Genomic DNA, 21752 nt, shown 5'->3' on the forward strand with positions numbered 1-21752 from the left:
CTGGTTTAAAGAATCACAACAAGAAAAAATTCTGTACATGTTCAGGCAGAGCTGCATTTTCTTGCTGAATATCTTATTTTATTTTATTTCTTCCTGAATATTTTAATGAGATGTTGGTTGAATTCATCAGTGCAAAACCCAGAGATACAGATGGATGGCTGGATCCTTCTTTTGTTTCTTTCCTTAAAAAGAAGCCTAGGAAAGCATTACCTGCAGTGGTCCTTGGGAAATTGAGGAAAAAAGGCAAAGTGAAGATGCTCAGTGACAAAGAGGAGAGACTTTCATTTTCCTTCTGTTTCATTTTGAACCTCTTGCATTTCCTAAACACCTACATGACGACACAGGACTGATGGACAGTGGCACACTTTGGTTTTCCTAGATGTTGTTTTCACACTTAACACAACTAGGTAAAAGAGGTGCAAATAAAACAGCAGAAGGTAAATCATAACAAAATTGCCACCCTACTTTTGTTTGGGAAGGAATACTCAGAATTCTAATTTTCCCCTTCATTTTAAACAAATATTTGATTTTTATTTTCAAACATACTAGTTTAAAACAACATATTCTTATAAAATATTTAAAGCAAGGCAAAAATACTTCCTTATCTTTCCATTGCCTGATCCCTCCATAGCAGTAAGCATCTTTTTTGACCTTTTGCTATTCATTAGCACAGACACATACACTGTTATAGAAACACATAATTGTGTTGCTTTAGCAATAAAAATGTCACACCTTTGTGTGTTGTTCTGCAATTATTTTTAAATTAAAAATATGTCTTGAAAAGAATTTCTGTATCAGTACACGAACACCTACCTTATTTGTTAGTAGCTGCATCAACTTCCCTAATGTGATCATGTCAACTGCGTCCCTGTGTAACTCTTTCCCTCTTAATGAAGATTTAGTTTGCTGCCAAATTTCCCCTCTTTTCATCAATAATAAAACATACATCTTCCTGTTCACTGATTTTTCTAAGACTTTTCTTCTGTTTTCTATATATTTTATGGTATTACATTGCTTTTATAATTTTAAATAATCTTTAAACTTACAAGGGTATGGATAGGAGGAACATTACCCTGCTTTCTAACCCTGAGAAGTCTATCACATGCTTGTTCTCTTAAAACACAACAGGCAAACAGGTGTGGTGGGGTGAATACCTGCAATACCAGCTGCCTCTGGAGACTGAAGCAACAGGATCATGAGCTCGAGGTTGACCTGGGAAAGTGAAGAAGACTCTATCATAAAATTTAATTTTTTTAGATGGGAGCTGGAGACATTGCCAAGATAAAGCATTTGCTTAGCATGTAGAAGGCCCTGGATTACATCCTCAGAACTACAATCAATCAATCAAAATGTTCAAATGGGGTGTTGGGACACCTAAAAGACAATAGAAAGTCAAATAAGAGCTTCATAAAAGCTACTTATTAATAAATAGAAGCTTAATAAAAGCTTATTTCTTCCAGAGGGTATACAACCTGTAAACATGAATCTGTGATTTAGCCAAATGCAGAGACAGCCCAGCATTAATTGTCTGGCCTGATGCTTAGGGACAAGCTACATTTAATGGAAACATCACAAACCATTGCATCTTTTGGTGTCACTACCAATGACCAGCTATTGGACCAGCTGGATCAAGAGCTAGCCAGGTGTAGTCAAGCTTATGTCTTTACTTAAATCATTACAATATAAACCAGTAACAACCCTTTGCAAAGATCTCTTCACAATTTATTACCTTGTCTCTTTTCTAGTAGGTTTGCTGTTTCATAAGAAAAAACCCATGAGTCAATTAAATTAAGTTTATTATTTTAGATGAGAGAAGTGAGATTTTTTTTCTATCTCCCATTTTTCTTTCTTTGAATTTGCATATAAGCCACAAGTCCCATGTCATTTATCATACCCAAGACCTGATGAAGCAGTAGAAATCACTGGGGAAAGGAAAAAATGCGAAAAGTCCTCTCAAGACCTCTCAATGGGAGGAAAATGTCCCTTCTGTAAGCTCTTAAGTCAGTAAAGCAGAGAGATGGCAAGGCAGAGTTCCGCCCTATTAAATGCCAGAGCAGAACATGTTATTTTGTTTAATGGAACTGCAATGTGATCCTCTTCTGAATAGACATTTTGATTTAGGAGAAAAACGAAAGAAAGAAAGCAATTTGGCCATTCTTATTCAAATTGTCACACTCACTGAAGAAGAAAATAAAATAAATGTATTCTGCTTAACCCTGCAGTTGCAGAGTGAAATATCTCAATATGAACATTTTGGAAAGAAAAAAAAAACCCACACAAACATGAGCACAAATTCTCAAGATGAGATTATAGCCTTTGCATAAGACTATTTGGGGAAATAATAATACCAAAAAGGAATGGTTAACTAAATTTCAAATAGTTATTAAACTTGGTATCTTTAACTGAATTTTCAAGTGATCTGAAAAAAGGTATGATCATGTTGTGTTTGTCTGCTGGATTAATCATAATGGTATGTATTAACAGGTCAGCCTTTTTTAGAATCCCACCCAGTGCCACTGTTCGCATTGGTCAGTTCCCACATCCCCTGGCTCTAGCACCTCTCACACACTGTGATGAATTTGACCATCAGCACCTAGTCTGTCCGCACAATTTTCTTGTCTGACTTTTGAGATATCCACCATGTTCTTCCTATTGAATCCACTCCACGTGCCAGGACAGCACTACTACAAAAGATGATAAGGATGCAGGAAAGTTTGTTAAACTCTCACTGAAAGAACAGTCAACAAATTAAGAGCTAAATAATACCTTCTAGGCATGCCTGAGGAACTTTCTTTCTTAGTGTGTTTGCTCTTCCTGTACCAAAATGCCACGTGACAAACCTCAAATTGAGCATCGCTGGCGTTGAATTTCTTCCAGAAGTACTTAGCATGTGCTTAGCCATTGAGGGATGGCTTCTTCAAACTCCATTGTGACCTTCTTTGTTTTGTCATTTTCTCTTACAGAGTCTGGAAAAATGAAATCTGTATGTGAAGCCCGTCATGGTGGTGCACGCATGTAATCCCAGCGTTCCGGAAGGCTGCCACAAGAGCACTGCAAGTTGTAGCTCAGCCTCAGCAATTTCGTGACTTAGGGAGACCACATCTCAAAATTTTAAAAGTTAAAAAAGATATAAGGATATAGATCAGCCCAGGGTTCAATCCCTAGTACAAATAAATAAATAATTCCATGTGACTCAGCTCTGAACTACATGATACAAAGAAAGCCTGCTGGTATCTTCGGAACTCTACTCCTGCCCACCTAGAACACAAAGGCAAAGGTGGGATGAACAGCTGCTTGCTGTCTCGTGATCAAGACAGAAATACCAATTCAATTCAAGTGAGCAGAGGTCTTCAGTGTGGACACAGAGAGACAAATGTGTCCTCAGCGGGACCCGGGAAACCTTTTCAGAAGAGATAAAGAAAAATTAGAGCAAGATTTGGTAAAATAAAACTTCTCCCAGCCAAGGACTAGCAACGCCACATCAAGAATCCCTCATGAAGTAAAAGACGGCAGCCAAAGACCAAATGGTGTAAGAACAGTCTCACCGCCCTGTGTAAGGTGAGAATAGCACTGTTGGTCTCGTATGTGATGTGGACAAGCACAAAAACTGCTCTCCAAAGCCTTGACTTCCCCTAAACCATTCCTCATGGTCTATTCTTCCTGTATTTAGGATAAATCTCCATCACCTTTTGCTTACAAGAAGCTACACACAAATCATCGTGTAACAACAATGAAAAAGAAAATGGGATCATTTTCAAGAATTGCTAATATGACATTCTAATGGTTCCTCTTATACAAGTGGTCTTCAGTCAAAAGCAATTTCTCCCAGGTAGGCATCTGGCAATTTCTGGAAACATTGTGGATTGTCATGGTGGGGTACGGGTTGGGGGGTGTTACTGGAATATCATGAGTGGAGCCATAGGTGCCATTCAGTATCCCACAGGCCAGGGCACAGCCAGTCCCCAGCAACAAAATACTCTCTGGCCTAAAGTATCAACAGTGCTCAGGTTAAGGGATCCTGCTTTTATCACACACTAAAGTGACCAAGGAAACTGCCCACATGAGGTTTCTGCCCAGGTGAGTGCATCAGACAGAGTCACTGTGAAATGTATCATCATGGCTTAATTTTTTTTTTTTCTGGAACTAGGAATCTAACCCAGGACCTTGCACTTTCCAGGCACTGAGCTACATCCCTGGCCCCATGGCTTCACTTAAATACTGAACAAAAACTACATCGACTAAGTCAAGATAGTTATACAATCTAATATTTTAGATTCCCTTATAAAAGAAAACCCATCTAATATGATGCTGGGTGATAAGTACATTTTTACTAGATGAATGAAGAAACAAAATGTACTTCCTTTACAGGTGAGTTTGCTGTGAGCTGACCAGGCAAAACCCCAGTTCATTAATGATCAGATTTTAAAGCTCAGTAGGCAATGCCAACTAACAGCCGAATGTACTATTTCATTCAGATTCTCCCTGCCAAGAATAATAGTACTTCACCCAAGTAGTTTTCCTAGAAAAACTTTTTAAAAAATCATACTGAACTACAATGGGATTCAGCCTTTGTTAAGAACCGTGTTTAGATCACAGATGGAATATTGAGAACTGTACTAAATCACAGATGGTATATTTTCTCCTATATTTCACAAAACGGGCCATTTCTACCACTTTTTTTCTTTTACATTTTGCTCTTGGTAATCCTGTAGATTAAAAAAAAGAGCTAAACTAAAAAGAAACGTGGAAACATCTACTTTTAGTGCTGTTTATAATCTTACTCTTTGGTGAATGGATACATCGCTGAATATTCTGTGGCGTAATTTACTTCAAAAAAACTTAGAGTGTAATTCATTTTAGGTGAGCAATTTGTTTTATGAGCCGTGTATGTTTATTTGGGGTTGTGCTTTTTTTTATTGAATGCAATAAAGACACTTCTTATCAATTGATTTGTTGTATCAGCAGTCGGCTTCTTTCCAGATTGAAAAATGGCAGCTTTTCAGAGGACATTTTCCAGCATATAATTTCACTGCAGATACGAATGTGGGTTCATTAGGGCCCACTTGTAGTGCCTATTATGACCTAATGTCTAAGAATCCTGCTTGACAATGGCATTATCCTTCCTCGCACACAGTGCATCGCATGGTTCTCAAATGGGTTCTCCCTCTTTGATGGTTCATCATATGCACAACTTTGAACTGTGCCAACTTTTATACCAACAGATAAAATCAGAAGTTCAAAAGTTCACTTCCAACCCATGTGCCACAGCCACTTCAAGTATTACAAAGCTTACACCTCTTGTGAATAATTTATGGCAATGCAAGGCAGGAGCTGGAGGTATTTGATTATTATTTTAATGATGTTGAAACACAACCAGAAAGCAAAGCTTCATCCAGATGTGGCTAAGTAAATTGCAGCTGTGCATTATGCAAACTGTTAGCCTCTACTAGACCTGAGTAGGAGGAATACAGTCCTGCGCTGACTCACCCTGACTCCCAGACATGGAGAGCTCTGTGAGACTTGTTAAAATGTTCTCATGTCAACACCTCTCCAGAGTGAGAAAATGATTCTTTCGGAAATGAGTGACACTGGTGCAGATCTCACAAAAGTACATATCATGATGTCCTGGGGAATATTCCTTTACTCTTCAGTAATGTTTTGTGTGAAGCACAACATAAGTGATATACACCCACGGAAAGTAGAGGCAAAAGATTTAACAGCTGTGCAAATGAGTTTCAGAATATAAAATCAGAAAGCTACGTCTTAAGAAAAGTATCTTTTTAATCCCCAAATATCACATCTGTTTGCATCAAGTTGTCATTATGACATAGTATTTAAGATGATTTAATGGGTTATTGCAGAGTAAGAATCTTGGAGTTTATTTAACTACTGTGCATTAACAGAATGTAGCTATTTAAATGATGTTCTGACAAAGCAGATAAAAAGATGTTCTTGATGTCAAGTGATTTTATTACATACTTTTTTTTACTGTAGTCAGTATAACTATAGATATTCAAACATACACAGAATATGTAGTTATGCAAGAATGAAAGTGGAGCTTTGTGACAGAAATTTAAAGTGAACAGTGCATACATACCAAAAAGTAGAAAACCGTTCAGCCTTAAAGGTATGTGAGGCGCATTCATGAAGTGTATAAACATGGAGTTGTCACAATGCAAATGTAGCTCTCCTTGACTGGCCCTGATTTGCAAATCCCCTGACATGGCCTCTGCTAATATATCTACCCCCAACTTGATGACTGGGTATCTTGGAACTAGCAAACCTCCTGTCTTTGTTCCCACATCTTCACATCCCTCTATCTTTCCTCATCAGTGTGAACCTTTATCACTTCCTCTCAGATACACATCACTTTTATATCCTTCTATTTTACAGATTAATGGAATTTACTGATATTTCCATATATGCATACTATGATGGTTAAGCTTAACTGTCAACTTGACTGACTTAGGAGTTGTCCAAGAGATTAGTAAAGCATAGTTCTGGATAAATTCGGGTGGGTCATGTAAGCATGACCTTGGATACTATATTTGACTCCCCCCATATATTCTCTGCCAATATTCTCTCGATCTGCTTCCTAGCCACCATGAACTAAGCAGCACTGCTCCATCGCATCCTTCTGTAATAATGTTCCTGCCTTGGAGCCAGCCAGCCATGGACTGAACCTCTAAAACCATGAGCTAATATAAATTCTTCCTTCTCTAAGGCATACATATCAAATATTTGTTCCCAGAGACAAAAAAGCTCACAAACATGCATAACTTGTGAACTGATCAATTGAATATTTATCTTCACCTCCACTACTTTCCTACACCCTTTTGAGTCCCTAATATTCCTCTTCTACTTTAAAGTCTACTTTATTTATATTTTTATTTTTATCCTTTAATTTCTACAAATGAGAGAGAACAGCCAATAGTTACCTTTCTGAGTCTCATTTATTTTTCTTGACATCATATCCCCCAGTTGTACCTATTTTTATTGCAAATGACAAATTTTATGCTTTTTATCTTTTTAATTATATATATACATACATATATATATATAAAATTTTTCTTCATCAATGTACCTTCTTAATGGGTACCTAGAATGGTTCCATATCTTATCTATTGCATACATATTTCTAATAAAAAACCTGAAGTACTATGTAGGTAGAAAAATTTTGGACAACTTGTAAAGATCCAAACCAAGGTCTGGCATCCCAGTCTCCCATTTTGTGGCTCTCACACATCAGCACATGCTTGCTGTTCTTATGGAAGTTGTTGTTAGACATCAACTTCATACAGATTTCCAAGCTGGCAAGGTATACAGAAGCCTTCCCATTGTTTCTCTAGCCCTAAAATCCATTTTGCCTTTTTGCCTTGATAGTCTCAGAACATGAGAACATTCTAATGAAGGACTTTAAGTGAACAGCATATGATGAACAACAATCTTTGAATAGACTGCAGTTGCAGGGTCTTCAGCAAAACAGAAATAGTCAAGAGCTGGCCCGCAGCCCTCACTCAGTAATACTTTCAGGGAAGTAAGCTCCTCCAGCTCACTGGACCCTCCTCCTAGTAGGTGCCTGTTAGAAGCAATAGAGTTCAAGTTAAGACAGGAAGACAAGCAAAGAGTTTGTACCAAATGCCTTCCCAGAAAAGTTCTAGATGGTGATGCACACAGCAGCTCAGATTTCACTGCTAGAGATCTCAGCCCATGGCCACAAGTACAGAATAGGCCAGAAAATTCCATTTTTCTTCTGAGGAACCATTTACCCATGCAGAACCCTACCACGATGGCTTAAAAAGACAACAGAGCAATATAGTTGCTATTAATAGTGCATTTGCCTATAAACCTTTAAACATTAAGGAGGTCCTTTTTCTTATTCTTCTCTATTTCCTCAGTCTCATAAGCTAGCATTAAACGAGGAGGTGGGCTCTATCTTGAGCAAACACTGATCAACTGGTAATGGCTGCCTGAGAGGAAGGCTGAAACAAAGTGTGGCCTCAGAGATGACATCCACTAGTGATATCTTCCAAGAGGACAGGAAGAGAGAGAAGGGTGGAGGCACTTACTTTCAGTTTCTGTTTTGACACTCACGATTAGTACTTTCAAATTACGGTAATGGCTCTGCAAATCCAGAAGCATAATAATAACAATGCTACAACTTTATCAGGAGACGAAACTATATCTCTGTGATTCTTATTTGGGGATTCAAAAGTTAAGTTTTAAGAAGAGCAACAGGCTTCCACTGAGGTCACCTGATAATAAATGGAAGGTGTAGAATTTAAATATAGTTCTTTCACCAGTAATAAGATATTCTTTCTACCCCTTATACACTCATACAGTTCTTATGTTTTATTTTAATAAAAGATAAAAAGTAACGAATCAAATTGCTGTCACACACTTTGATGCAGTGTGTTAAGAGCAGAAGATTGCAGAGCAATTACAGTTATTACTGGTTATTATTAATATTATATATAATTATAGTTATCTACTGGTTATTCTTTCTTTAAGTTTTGGATCTTCTCAGCTAATGAATTTTCACTGCTACCGAACAAGCCAAAACGGAACATTCATTCCATGAGTTAAAACTCCAAATGAAAAATTAACTAAAAAAATTCTACTACGATCCCAGCAACAGATACTAATTTTAAAATGTGTACACCGATAAAGAACTGCATGTGCTAAGAGCCACAGTACAGGCAAATACAGTGTTCCAGGGTGATGTTAAATAGCCAGCTTTCACCCTCTGATATGTGATTAGGGAGAGCAAATGTCAGAGTCGCTGTGTAGAAGATATGGAGGAGTCCCAAAGCAAGTGGTTACTGATCCTCAAGCACAAACCAGGAAATCCACAAAATCACTACAGTCTGAAAGCATCAGTGCTCATGAGCATCAGTTTAAAGTGATTCAGGATCAAGAATTTTCCTTTCCCTCAACAAAATTTTATCGTAGTTTTTGTAAGTTATTCCCACCAAAACAGAAATTATCTGATTTACATCAATCTATTTCACTCTACAAGTAAGTTCATCCTTCCTGCACACATACAATATTCATCGAAATCGCAAAGTCTAAACAGAGACTGATTCTAGTTGCCACTAAATTGAACTGTTATCCAAGTGGCAGAAAGTCTCTCTAGTGTATTTATAAATGTATAACAGAAAACATGGTAGTTTGCTATCCCTTCACAGAAATGCCTTCTGCTCTCAATCTATGGTAATAGTTGGTCTTAACACCAGGTATTTGGTATCGCTATGTGGATACATATATAATATTTAATATTCTTCCCACTACACAAACCAATACATTTATTTGGAAATAATATTATCTTTCTTCTAAAACAAGCCTAAACCCAGCAATGGTTAGTTTTCTTAATGAATTAGAGAAAAGAAAATTTTGAAGGGGAAAACTATGACGAACTCTGTATTACTCTTATTTCTCCCACATTGCAGTTACTACAAACCTCTGCTTAGACCTCTAAAAAAATACCACGCGCTCAATAATTTGAAGCAAAAGGTTAATGGTGTTGTTACAACTATTAGCTTTTTAAAAACCATTATCCTCTTGTTGTTATGGCTGTATTACCTTAACCTTTCCATGAACCCACTTTGCCAGCTGTTTCTCTCCCTCATAAAGTTTGCTGCACATCGTCATAGGAATAGGATAAATGCCACATTTTATCAGTCAAGCCTCAGGGAATCGGAGGCTTCTTCTGTGTACAACTGTAAGCAGAGTTTATTACAAGTCTCTGTTTTGATTTGTAAATTGTCCTTAAGTAAAACACACACCTGATGCCAACGTATACAGAATGTTAAAATGCAAGACAGTACATTACAACAATCCACATCGTAAAATTGGATAGTCTGGCAAATGGGGAAGCTAGAGACTGGAGGAGCTCGTGCAGCCTGGCTTCTTTAGGGAGCCTCCACCTGCCTGCATCTCCGCTCCTTCGCACACCTACATTCCAGGCATCCTCACTGCACACTACCCCAGGGAAAGTATGACACAGAAGCAGATGCTTTTCGCTTCTCAGGGCTACTTAGAAAGTCCCAACAAGGCACAAAAATTGATGCAATGAAAACGTTATCATTTAATCATGATGCACTAAATTAAAAATTCACTCTAAAAACCCCCAAGCATTAAAAACACCCCTAAATTCTGATATCTTTTTGCAATATTTACTCCTAAAGGACAGCAAATATTAGAACTGGTAGGTCAGAGTTAAACTAGTCTTTCAGGAAATTTTAAGCCCTAGAAAGAATTTTAAAAAGTTAAAGATGGATGAATGAAATATTCAGCCAAAGCAGACAAAAACGGGTAAGAAAGCAAATTGAAATAAGGTAGCACAGAATGAATAAGTATAAGAATAAAATTGAATGCACTGTAAAATTCTGATATGAGCAACAAAACCAAAATCTAATTCCTTTCAGAAAATGAACACTGCTGAAATAGCTCTTCCAAAATGGATCAAGAAACAAAGGAGAGGTCATAAACTAATACAATTAGAAATCAAAAAAAACAAGCCATAGATAAATTATAATATGTTAACACCATAAGCAATTGTGATTTTTTTATTTTAAAAATTTAAAAAACTAACAAAACAATGGTGAAGACAAAATCAAAACAACACAAAAACAACAACAATGGTGCAGGACCTCAAAACAAAATGATAGGCGCTACCAATGGTTGCTACATCACATACTGTTATCTTCAACGAAGTTGCTCAGTCCACCAGACATAAGAAAGTAAGATTGATCAAACACTCAAAGACAGTAACAAGTAATAAAAAAACATTGGAAATGGTGCAGAGCTTCACCATACAAGATTGGATAGCTAGGATAATTGTACTACTAATATCTGTTGGTTTATTGAAAGGAACTGTTAATGTGTAATTATTTGATCAATTTTGCCTGCATATATCTGGTTATATGTGCAACCATTTTGAAGATGACATTATGTAATATAAAACCATTGTTAATATCCTATCACCATGTTTTTATTTTAAAGAGGAAAAAACAAATAAAAGGCTGGGGATTTAGCTCAGCGGCACAGAGCCTGCCTGGCAAGGGCGAGGTCATGAGTTTGAATCCCAGTACCAGAAAAAAATTAAAAAATAAAAAATAAAATAAAAATGATACAGAATTTCAAAACAAGGTGACAGGAAATTAATAATTGTTATTATATTGTATATTGCTATCTTCAAAATAGTTGCACAGATTACCAGAAATAGGCATGTAAAATTGATCAAACAATATAAGTACTAACTATTCCTTTCAATGAACTAACAGAAATTAGAACATATTTGTTCTTTCCTTTCGAGCAGTTTCTTTTCCTTTCACAATACCTGTTGTACCAGCAATTGCGTTTTAATATATGAAATGTAAAGTTTTCTATAAATACCTAATCACCAAAATTACTCACAAATACATGTATTTTGAATAGGTAAGCAACCCTTAAATAAGTTCCATCACTGTCAAAAGAGCACTCCCTAACCTACTGCAAAGGATAATTGTACTAAATCCACAATGTCCTCAAATCTTTATTTTTATGAATATATTTAAGAAAATAAAAAAGAAGGAAAGCACTGTGACTCATTTTATAACATTGCTACATCTTATGCCAACTCAGTCAAGGGTAAGAAAAAAGAAATTTAAAATCCATTCATTTATAAGCAAAAATATGAGAATAACACAATAATACCAATTCCAATCCAATAGTGTCTAAGACTAATGCATCATGAATGAATTTGATTTGTATCAGTAAGGAAAGCTATTTCAAAATTATAAAATTGGTCAACATTAAGAGTAAAGATCAAAGAATGGTGGCTGTGTCTACAGATACAAAGCAGTTTTAAATGTCAACATTAAATATTATAAAAAGCTTTTAGGAAAGTTATGAGAGGAAAACTTTTTAATTCAATGATGACATTATTTTTAACATTATGAGGAATCCTAATCAATTCTGGGAAAGAACAGAATTCCCACTATTTGTTCCTACTGTTTAATACTTTACTAGAAACCCTAGCCCACAGAATATGATAAGATAAAGAACAAAAACTTTTATGTTATGTCTTTTAGGATGAAGATACTAAAATTATTTACATCAAGCTTCCTCAAATTAGGCCTTATTGTGGGCCAATTCCAACGTCATCACTCAGTTTGTTCAACATATCGTCCAAGGTCATTTTCACAGTAAAGATCAGAGTTTGGTAGCTGTGACAGTGGCTGTGTGACTTTCAAAGACCAAAAATCGATCATCTGTTCTTTTGCAAGAGTTTATACACTCTTACACTGCATAATAAATCAACCAGAACCCACAGATGAGTAAAATAAAAGACTTTAGTACAGTTTCTCGGCTCAAGATCAATGCACAGAAAATCAATGGCATATTTATTCACCAGCCTAATGTATGAGAGAGCTGTAATATAAAAAGAGCTAACATTTTCAATGACAGTAAATCAGCTCCACAGAGAAATGCACTACACTTCTAAGAAAACAAAATATTCATGACAGACATAAAATTTTTAAAAACTGAATGAATGAAGCACACCTCTTACTGGATGTGAAGATGGAATACTACATAATAATAATAGCAGCAGGAACAACAACAAAAAAAAACATGCCTGGAATTTACCGTGTGCCAGACTTTATTCTAAAACAAAGAGAAAATGTTTCAATAGATAATACCAGCCGGGCGTAGTGGCACACGCCTGTAATCCCAGCACTGGGGAAGCTGAGGCAGGAGGATCGTTGTGAGTTCGAGACCAGCCTGGGCTACAAAGTGAGCACAAGGCCAGCCTGAATTGCACAGCGAGACCCTGTCTCAAAAAGACAAAAAAAAAAAGGATAATACCCAAAAGAAACGTTAATAAGAACAACACAGAAGATCTTGCCTAGTCAGAACTGTAATAAATTAAAAAGGTAAAGTGATTACAGCTTAGCAGAATAGTAAGGAAACTGACAAAGGAAATAGAGTAATGCAATCACTTAATGCATGCTTCTGTGGAAATTTCATATAAGATAAATGTGACATTAAAGATCAATAAGAAAAGGATAGAAAATTCTAAAATAGTGTTAGTATCGCTGCTTCTCTTTTGATCTGATTATTTATTGTTGCCTCTCAAGTGTAAATTCACTCATTTTGCCCGCTTGTCGAAAGGGATCCAGGGCTGTTAAAGGTACTTTTCAGGTCATTTTGGCACCACATTGTCACTAGAGGGCGCACTCGGGACAGTGCAAGAAGAAGGCACTCTGCCTTGGGGTTCCGGTACGCCTGTTCCCTGGCCGCTCGCGGAGGGTTCAACTTCTTTAGCACCAGACTCGGGCAGCCAAGGGAGCTTCCTAGAGCACAGTCTATGCGTTATTTGGAAACGAATGTCCACAAACAAAGGAAATCAATATTGAAGTGTTGGCTTAGGTATATTATGCGTTGCTCTTAAAAATGAGTGAATGGGAGCTATTTCACTGCAGGAAGACAGGCCGCTGCCTCGACTTGGCATGGAAATTGCCCAGCCCAAGGCCCACAGTGTCAAGGTTTCCTTTAAGATCGCGCTGACCACGGACCAGCGGCTTCCTGCCATTCCAACTGTCACGGACGACTGTAGCAGCAGTTTTATCTCTTTGCCGGATACGCTGAGCCACATATTCTTCTCTCAGTCTGTTCCTCGCCTTTTCCTCCCTTGAGCTCTTTCGCAAAGCAAAAGTGTTTAATTTAGGTGGGTTCCACTGATCAGTTGTGCTTTTAATTTTTATAGACTAGGCTTTCAGTGTCAACTCTGCAAACCCTGTGCTTGAGCCTAGATCTTGTACAATTTCTCTTATTTTACTGTTACATTTTATACATTATGTCCATGATCCGTTCTGAGTTTCTGAATAAAGCATATGATTCAAATTGGGGTTCATTTTTTCAATCTGTGAATGTCCAACCTCCCCAGACCACTTATACTAAACCCTGTCCCTGCTCCATTAATTTTTTTAACCTATCACTGCCAAAAGCAGTGGACCATATTTGTGTGGGTTCATTTCTGGCTTTTGTATTCTGAACTAAGTCTGTCCCTTGGCAATGTCACACTGTCTTTATAAAAATGTTTTTGACAGCACTACCTGTAGCTTAGTGGGGTAATTTTGTCTTTTGGGGATCTATAAACGGGCTTTAATTGTGCACATAACATTATGCTTACCTATACATAAAAGCATTTCTCAAAGGAAATAGCAAAAGATCAACATTTGTTGGATACAGTTGATGAGTCCATAAGTATTTGCTTCATTGTTCAATTTTGTGGTTCAAGTGTAAAATATAAATTCAAATTGAAGGGGAAAGAAAGAAAAGCAAATTAAAAAGGAGGTCACTTAATCAAAAGGCATCATTCTGAGACCTTAGAATAGAGAGGCAATCCAGGCACACAGTTTTATTTTTTTTTCTTAGAGCTTAATTACATTAGTGGGAAAAAGACTTTCAGCAAAGAAATGGCGGTGGTCTTAATAATGTGTTTACAGAATCAATGTAACTGCTGTATTTAGAAAATACCATTAAGAGAAAGATGAAGAGCAAAGGTAGAATCCGTGATACTTGTGTGACAGAATTTTTCAAATGTCCCATCAAAAAATCTAAGCCTTTCTTATTTAATCAAATACTAATCTACATCTTACTGTGAGGGACTTTTCAGATTAAAATTAAGGATATTAATCAGCTCACCTTAAAATATGGAGAATATTTTGCACTATTGAAGGAAATTCAACATAATCTCCTATACTTAAAGGCACAAAGCAAGGCAACATGATAAGAGAGAAGAGGTAGAAAGACAGAGGAGAGAGACTTAAAGTGTGAGAACTGGATCTAATGCAGCTGACTGATAGTGGAGGAAAAGCCACAAAATAAAGGATACTGGTGGCCTCTAGAAGTTAAGAACTAGCCCCACCCAATAGCCAGAAAGGTAACAGGCCTTCAGCTGTACAGTCACAAAACCCGAATGAACTTGATTGCAAAAATCTGAATGAACTTGAAAGCATATTTACCCTCAGAGCCCCCAGAAAGTAATCTGTCCATGTTCACAATTTGAATATTCTCTCAGGAGAGCTAGAAAAGAAAAACAGATGAACCACAGGTTCCCTGGATTTCTGACCCTTACAGCTATCAGATAATAGATGGATATTTTTTAAGCTTCTGTAGTAATTACAGCAGCAATATAAAACTAGAACAATCAGCTAGAAGCAGATATGGAACACTTCCAGTAAGAATTGATGGTGACTTAGACCAAGGTGGGAGGAGTGAAAATCATGAGAAGTGGTAATATTCAGGGTAAATGTGAAAGGAAGAACTGACATCTATGGGATGTAGAATGTGAGAAAAATAAAACTCAATGTACGTTTTGGTCCAAAACCAATGTGAAAATGCCCTTCATTAACCTGGAAAAATAATAGTAACAGATTTAGAAGTAACATTCAGCAGCTCTACCTCAAACAAGTGAGTTTAAAAATCAAAAGGAGATCTTTCATATCAGTTAAGTCTGGAGATTTTACTTGATAGTGAGTATAAAACTGGAAGACATGAGCATGCAGACAGTGTTTCAAGTTGATCCTAGGTACTACTCAAAAAGAAGCATAGGTTGAAGATTTTAAAAGGATATTGGAATTGAATAGATATGGGTTCAAAGACAGCAACTTTTTTTCCCCAGTGACATAAGTACTGTGCTCCAGTTTTTCTCCTTTGTAATATGATGTTAATAAATGGAATCCACCCTCTCCTGTCTGAAATTTATTTTTTAAAAGATATGATAACTAAGTCCTTTGATTCACTTGCAAAGAAGTATGATATTTGCAAATATTGGTTAAAATGATCATGTTTAAATCTGCTTTATTCTTAATGCATTTTTGTCTAACTGTTTGATTCACTGTTGATAGAGAGGGACTAAATATAACTATGATTGTGAAACTGATCACTTCTTCTTTAAGTTCGGTGATGATTCTTCTGTCTAATTTTTGTGTTAAGTAGTTTGAAGCTTTCTTATTCATTGATACGCATTTAGAATTAGTAACGAACTGACCTCATTGTCATCCAGAAATTCTCCCTCATTATGGAAACTAAATTTCCTTGTCTTATGTCTATCTTTCAAACTTTTTGTTTGTTTGGTTTTGGTTTTTTTCTGGTACCAGGAATCGAACTCATGACCTCGCACTTGCCAGGCAGGCGCTGTGCCACTGAGCTAAATCCCCAGCCCCTTGTCTTGTGTCTATATCAGATGTCAATAAAGATACTCCAGCCTTCCTAAACTTCCTGTCCATATGGTATTTTTTTCTCCACTGATTTACTCCTAAACTATCTATATCTGTGTTAGGGTTCACAAAAGTCACACTGAATATATATTAGGCTTATAGGATCCAGCAAAACCCCAAGGAGACCCGCCAGATCAGAGGTGGAAGAATGCTGGGTGGACAGCTCTGCACTGGAGAGTCATAGGATAGGAGCAAGTTGAAGGCTGAAAGTCATAGGGCTGGAGCTCATTGCAGAGTCCAGTAATTCCAAACTGGGAAGCTGAAAGATTTGTGTTTGGAGGGCCAAAGAGTGCACTGGACACCTACGGGACCTGGAGGTCAATGGCAAATACTAAGAGTCATCTGAGGATAAAACGAGCAGACTATCTTCTTCCTTCCCTTCTCATTCCATCCAGACTACCAGCCTATTTTTTGGTGCCATCAAGACTATAAGCCATCTGGGATGGGTCTTCCCACCTCAGTTTGCAGTCTACATGTCAATCACCCACAGACACCCAGAGCATCACTAATCTGCTAGGTGGTTCTTACTCAGATTAACGTATCACAATTCAGGATCACAGTGTCCTTACATTTAAACGTGCCTATTATATACAGAATATCACTGGGTCTGAGTTTTTTTATTCAAATTGAAAAACTTTGGCCTTTTAATTGGAGTTGTTGTATCACTTACTTTTCTATCACTTAGTCAAGAATAGTATTTTTATTTTGGTTTTACATTTTACTATTCTTCCTGGTTATTATCTACCTGCTTTTTCATTTTTCTGTTCTCCATTTTGCCACATTTTGAATCATCAGTTTTACTGGACTCCAAATTTAATCTGATTTATTACCTTTCAGATTACATGTTTGCATTTAGTAATTATTATGTGGACTACAATATACATTTTTGACATTTCTGTTTACTAGTGTTAATGCTATACCACTTCCTATAAAATAATGCTATTTGCAGTAGTATAGGTCCATTTATTTCTTCTGTATACACTGTAGAATAGCTTTAATATGTTACACCTACATATCTTTTGAACCTGAAAAATAAAATCTATGAACTTTGCTTTAAAAAGTCTTGTATTGGGCTGGGGATTTAGCTCAGCGGCAAAAGCACCTGCCTGGCAAGTGCAGGGTCATGAGTTCGGTTCCCAGTACCAGAGAAAAACCAAAAAAAAAAAAAAAAAAGTCTTGTATTTTAAAGAATTTAACAGTAAAATAGTCTTACATTCACCCTTACATTTTCCGTGTTCCTCATTATTTCCTAATTGCCCAATTTTTTAATTTTTTTCCATTCAATCATAGTCTTCCTTGAATGTTTGCTAGTGAAGAGTTCTTGTATTTTTCTTTTAAAAGAATTCTTAAGGAAATACTGTATATATACTTCAGCTAATAGCATTTCTCCCTGTGAAGATTTAAAGACATTTTTTCCATTATCTTCTGTCTCCATTGTCTTATATAAAAACTTAGTTGTAATACCAATCACTTTTTTTTTCTGGTACCAGGAATGGAACTCACGACCTCATGCTTGCCAGGCAGGCGCTGTGCCGCTGAGTTAAATCCCCAGCCCCACCAATCACTTTTCTCACGTTGATAATGTGTCATTTGTCTCTGCATGGTCTCAAGGTTTTCACATTTGATTTTGAAAGTTACCTTAGTGAACTGTGTAAATATGTAAATTTTATCTTCCCTAAAGGGGGAAAATTTTCTGTAGTTATTTCTTAAAATATTCCTCAGTCATTTTTTTCTCTCACTTTTCCTCTAAGACTCTGATTACATGGATGTTAGATCTTTTCATGGTTCTCCTGTCATTGTAGTTTTGTTCCACTGAGCCCCAACATTTTCTCCTTTCTTCACATTAAATAGTTTTTGTGCTTATTTCCTCTATCTCCTTCAGTCAGCTATTAAACTCATTTGGTGGTGTGATAGATTAACTAATGGTCATCTTGTAACACCCCACTGAACTGAATCAGCATGCTTCTAAGTGTGGAAGGCCCACCTGAGGATCATTGCCAACAGCATATAAAGAGAACTGGCATGGAACATGTTGTACTGTTGATTCTCCTGGAGAAGCCTGTCATGCTGGTTTTCCTGATATGAGCTCAGTTGTTCTTATTGGAGGAGCTCAGGTCCCCACCATTGCTGAGAATGGCTGCACTTCTCTTTGGAGGCCTAATGCTGAGCATCACTTCCTGGTTCCGGTGCAGATCCCTCAGAGTGGTGGCACAGATCCTCCGTCCTACTGATGCAGACTTTCTATCTCCCGCCACTGACCTTTGGGCTTTCCTAGTGCAAATCCTTGATACAGACTTGCATGAGACATTGTTGTGGGCTCTAAGCTTTGAGCAGGACTCATGCAAGACAATGCCATGAGCTCTAGGTTTTCAGCTGGACTTATGCAGGACATTGCTGTGTGATCCAAGCCTCAGCTGGATTCTTTGCGTCTCTAGTGCGTGGACAGGCTCTTGCACTCTTCTGCATTTGACTTTTTGGGTGAATGTTATAAAATAATCCAATAAATTATGTGTCCTAATTGATGTGTATTAAATCTATTCACTTGCAAACCCTGATTACAAGACAATTTTCCAGATACTATATTTTTCAATTCTAACATGTCCACATTTGTTTCCTTTTTTCTGCTGGGAGTTCCTGTCTTTCATTATTGTGAATAGTTTCGTATAAACTTTGTTTACATTCTTTTTTTTTTTTTTTTTTTTTTGGTTTTGGTTTTTCTCCGGTACCGGGAACCGAACTCACGACCTTGCGCTTGCCAGGCAGGCGCTTTGCCGCTGAGCTAAATCCCCAGCCCCCTACATTCTTTATGTGTAAGCATAATTACAGTGTTGCTTTAACATCCTTGTCTGCCAGTTTAAATTCACACAGTTAACAGTGATAACAGGTTCATCTCTGAACATCCATCGATTGTTTTCCTAGAATGTCAGTCTTCTTTACCTACATTTAGGTATATTAAGTACTTCTGAAATGTCCTAGATATTGTCAATGATACATTCCAAGGAATGTGGATTCTAATGTGCTTATCCAAAAAGCATTACTTATGTTATTTTATGGAACAGTATGTAACTGTACTGAAATTACAAACTGTGTCTCCTGTGTAGTGTGCAGCAGCTGAAATTTCAGATCAGTTTTTCAGCCTTGAATTTGAAAAATTCAAGGCTGCTTACAGTCAGCCCTCAGCTTGTACGGTTCCAGCGTTAGTGCAAGATTAACAAGATTTGCACACAGAATTTGGGGCTACTTTTCTCTGTTTCCCCTTTCTTAGGTTGCCATGTCATTTCCCAGCTTTTAAACTTACCTCCAAATATGTATTCTGTAATTCAGGACACTTAGGCAATGAGTTTTGTCTTTATGATTTTAAAAACCCCTAGCAAGTCCCCAACTAGAACCTGCCCTCAGTCTAGAAAGGCCCACAACTGTGGAATTCACATCAGTGCCATTTTACTCAATTCTGCTATATTTTCTGCCTTAAATTATGAGCCCTCTACCTTTCAAAGTTTTTATAATATATTTTGAACTACACTTGTGTTCTACAGGGATGTTCATGCAATAAAGGCTACCTACACACAACCACTATCAGAACTTCCATGAAATGTACTATAACCTGAAACTCATTTTATGTTTAACTTGACCTAAATTCTTATACGGACTCCCATATAACATCATTTTTAGCTTAAATGTATATAGATAGATAGATAGATAGATAGATAGATAGATGATAGATAGATATAGATATAGATGTCATTAAAGAAATAATAATGACTCTGATAATGCAACACTTTAAACTTGGAGAGGAGGTTTTGGTAATTGTTAACGTGCATGTGGTAGGCTTTTAAATAGACTGAAAATTAAAAATTCTGAAATCCTCTGAAGAAATTCAGGCAAGCAATTAAAAATTGTATGTATTTCATAGAGAGCATTTGGGGGAAAATAACACATATAAAAGGAAGGAGCATCCTATATAATTTATAATAGATACACAGGGCTGGGGATTTAGCTCAGTGGCAAAGCGCCTGCCTAGCAAGCGCAAGGTCGTGAGTTTGGTTCCTGGTACCGGAGAAAAAAAACAAACAAAAAACAAACAAACAAACAAACAAACAAAAAAACCAAACAAAAATATAATAGATACACAATAATTCATGATGCCCTTAAGCCAACTTCAAAATGATCTATCAGTAAAACCAGTTGCAACCAGGCAGATGGAGGCATATTTATAGTTTTTCCTATCGAATTAAAATGTTTGTTTCCTTGGTAAACTGTCAAATCACAATACATTCAATAATTGGCACAGTGCAGATTTTCAAATTTCCATTGTCCACCTGCTCAGTAATTGTTTTGGTTATTTCTGGATTTCCCAATAAACTATGGCATAAACAATACATATGTTGTGTGTTATTGTAGTCAGTATCTACAGAACAAATAAAGGATGAAAGATCAAGAGGATGGGAGAGAAAGGAAAAATTAATAAATGCATTTTAAAATAGTATGATTTTAATTAAAATATTTAAATTTATTGAATATAATGTTATAAACTATGAAATAAAAATGGTGTTTTTGATCAAGAACTTATAGGAAGGTATCATTATTATTTTCAGTTTACACAAAGAATCTGAGCCTCAGAAAAATTAGCAGCTTTCACAGATTACACAGCTATACATTAGTGGTGAGACAAATTCACCCAGCTTAACTTCAGAGCTTGGTGTCTTAATCATTATCCCCTGAAATAGATATTATCCCTCCACTAATAAATGCAAATTATTACCCTTATTATAATAAGGTGTGGAACTAGAAGCCTGGAACTATTAATAACTTGGCCAAATTTCCAAACCTAGGAAGCAGTGCTGCTGGGATTCAAATGGGAATGTTGCTCAAGTTCATTTTATTCCTATTGCACCCACCACAGTTCGAAACTTGAGTAATGACAGTAGTGAGGAATTAGAAAGCTTTCAATATTAACTACTCAGCAGAGACTGTGATTTGAGGTGGAAGAGACTTATAGAAATGTCAGTAGATGGTACATTTTAATCAACTTGTAGAAGTCAGAATTTAAATACTTAAAACATTTCATTACTGATGTGTAGGTAGAAAATACCACAATCACTAAAGCTATTAACAACCACTTTAAGTTTCTACCCCTTCCTCAAGAAGCACAGCTTTAAGTGATCTAGGTGTAATCATTTTCTGTAGAAAAATAGGTTGCCCAAGAAGAGGTGGGCAAGGAGCAACCCAGGTCACTGACTCTCAATCTACAAACTGCTTGCTATGACCATTTAATTATCTCTTGATATCCTTGCCTCCCATTCAGGGTTAAAATTTAATATTTGGCCTTTAATAGTTCAAATGAAGTGCTAGCCTCTTATTCTCTTTAAAAGCTAATACATGTTTACTGTATATTTAAGGAAAGAGATAATAGTTTAAGAACACTAGTATTAATAGATAACCAATCTTAACCAGCAGTTACACTTTAAAAATGGAAACAGTTCC

The 21752-nt window shown here is 36.7% G+C and overlaps 1 long non-coding RNA gene across 1 annotated transcript in view; it reads right to left on the bottom strand.

The window, feature by feature from the left end:
• Positions 1–1120: 1120 nt before the first annotated feature.
• LOC102027181 overlaps positions 1121–21752 on the bottom strand; it is a 52032-nt gene continuing 31400 nt past the window's right edge. Inside the window, exons 3-4 of the long non-coding RNA XR_260422.2 lie at positions 2767–2966; positions 1121–1212 (exon numbers count right to left, since the gene is read on the bottom strand). This is a non-coding gene — a long non-coding RNA (uncharacterized LOC102027181). The remainder of the gene's footprint in view (positions 1213–2766; positions 2967–21752) is intronic.

The sequence above is a fragment of the Chinchilla lanigera genome, unplaced genomic scaffold, assembly GCF_000276665.1.
Source record: "Chinchilla lanigera isolate Chin_1 unplaced genomic scaffold, ChiLan1.0 scaffold00015, whole genome shotgun sequence".
Lineage (NCBI taxonomy): Eukaryota > Metazoa > Chordata > Mammalia > Rodentia > Chinchillidae > Chinchilla > Chinchilla lanigera.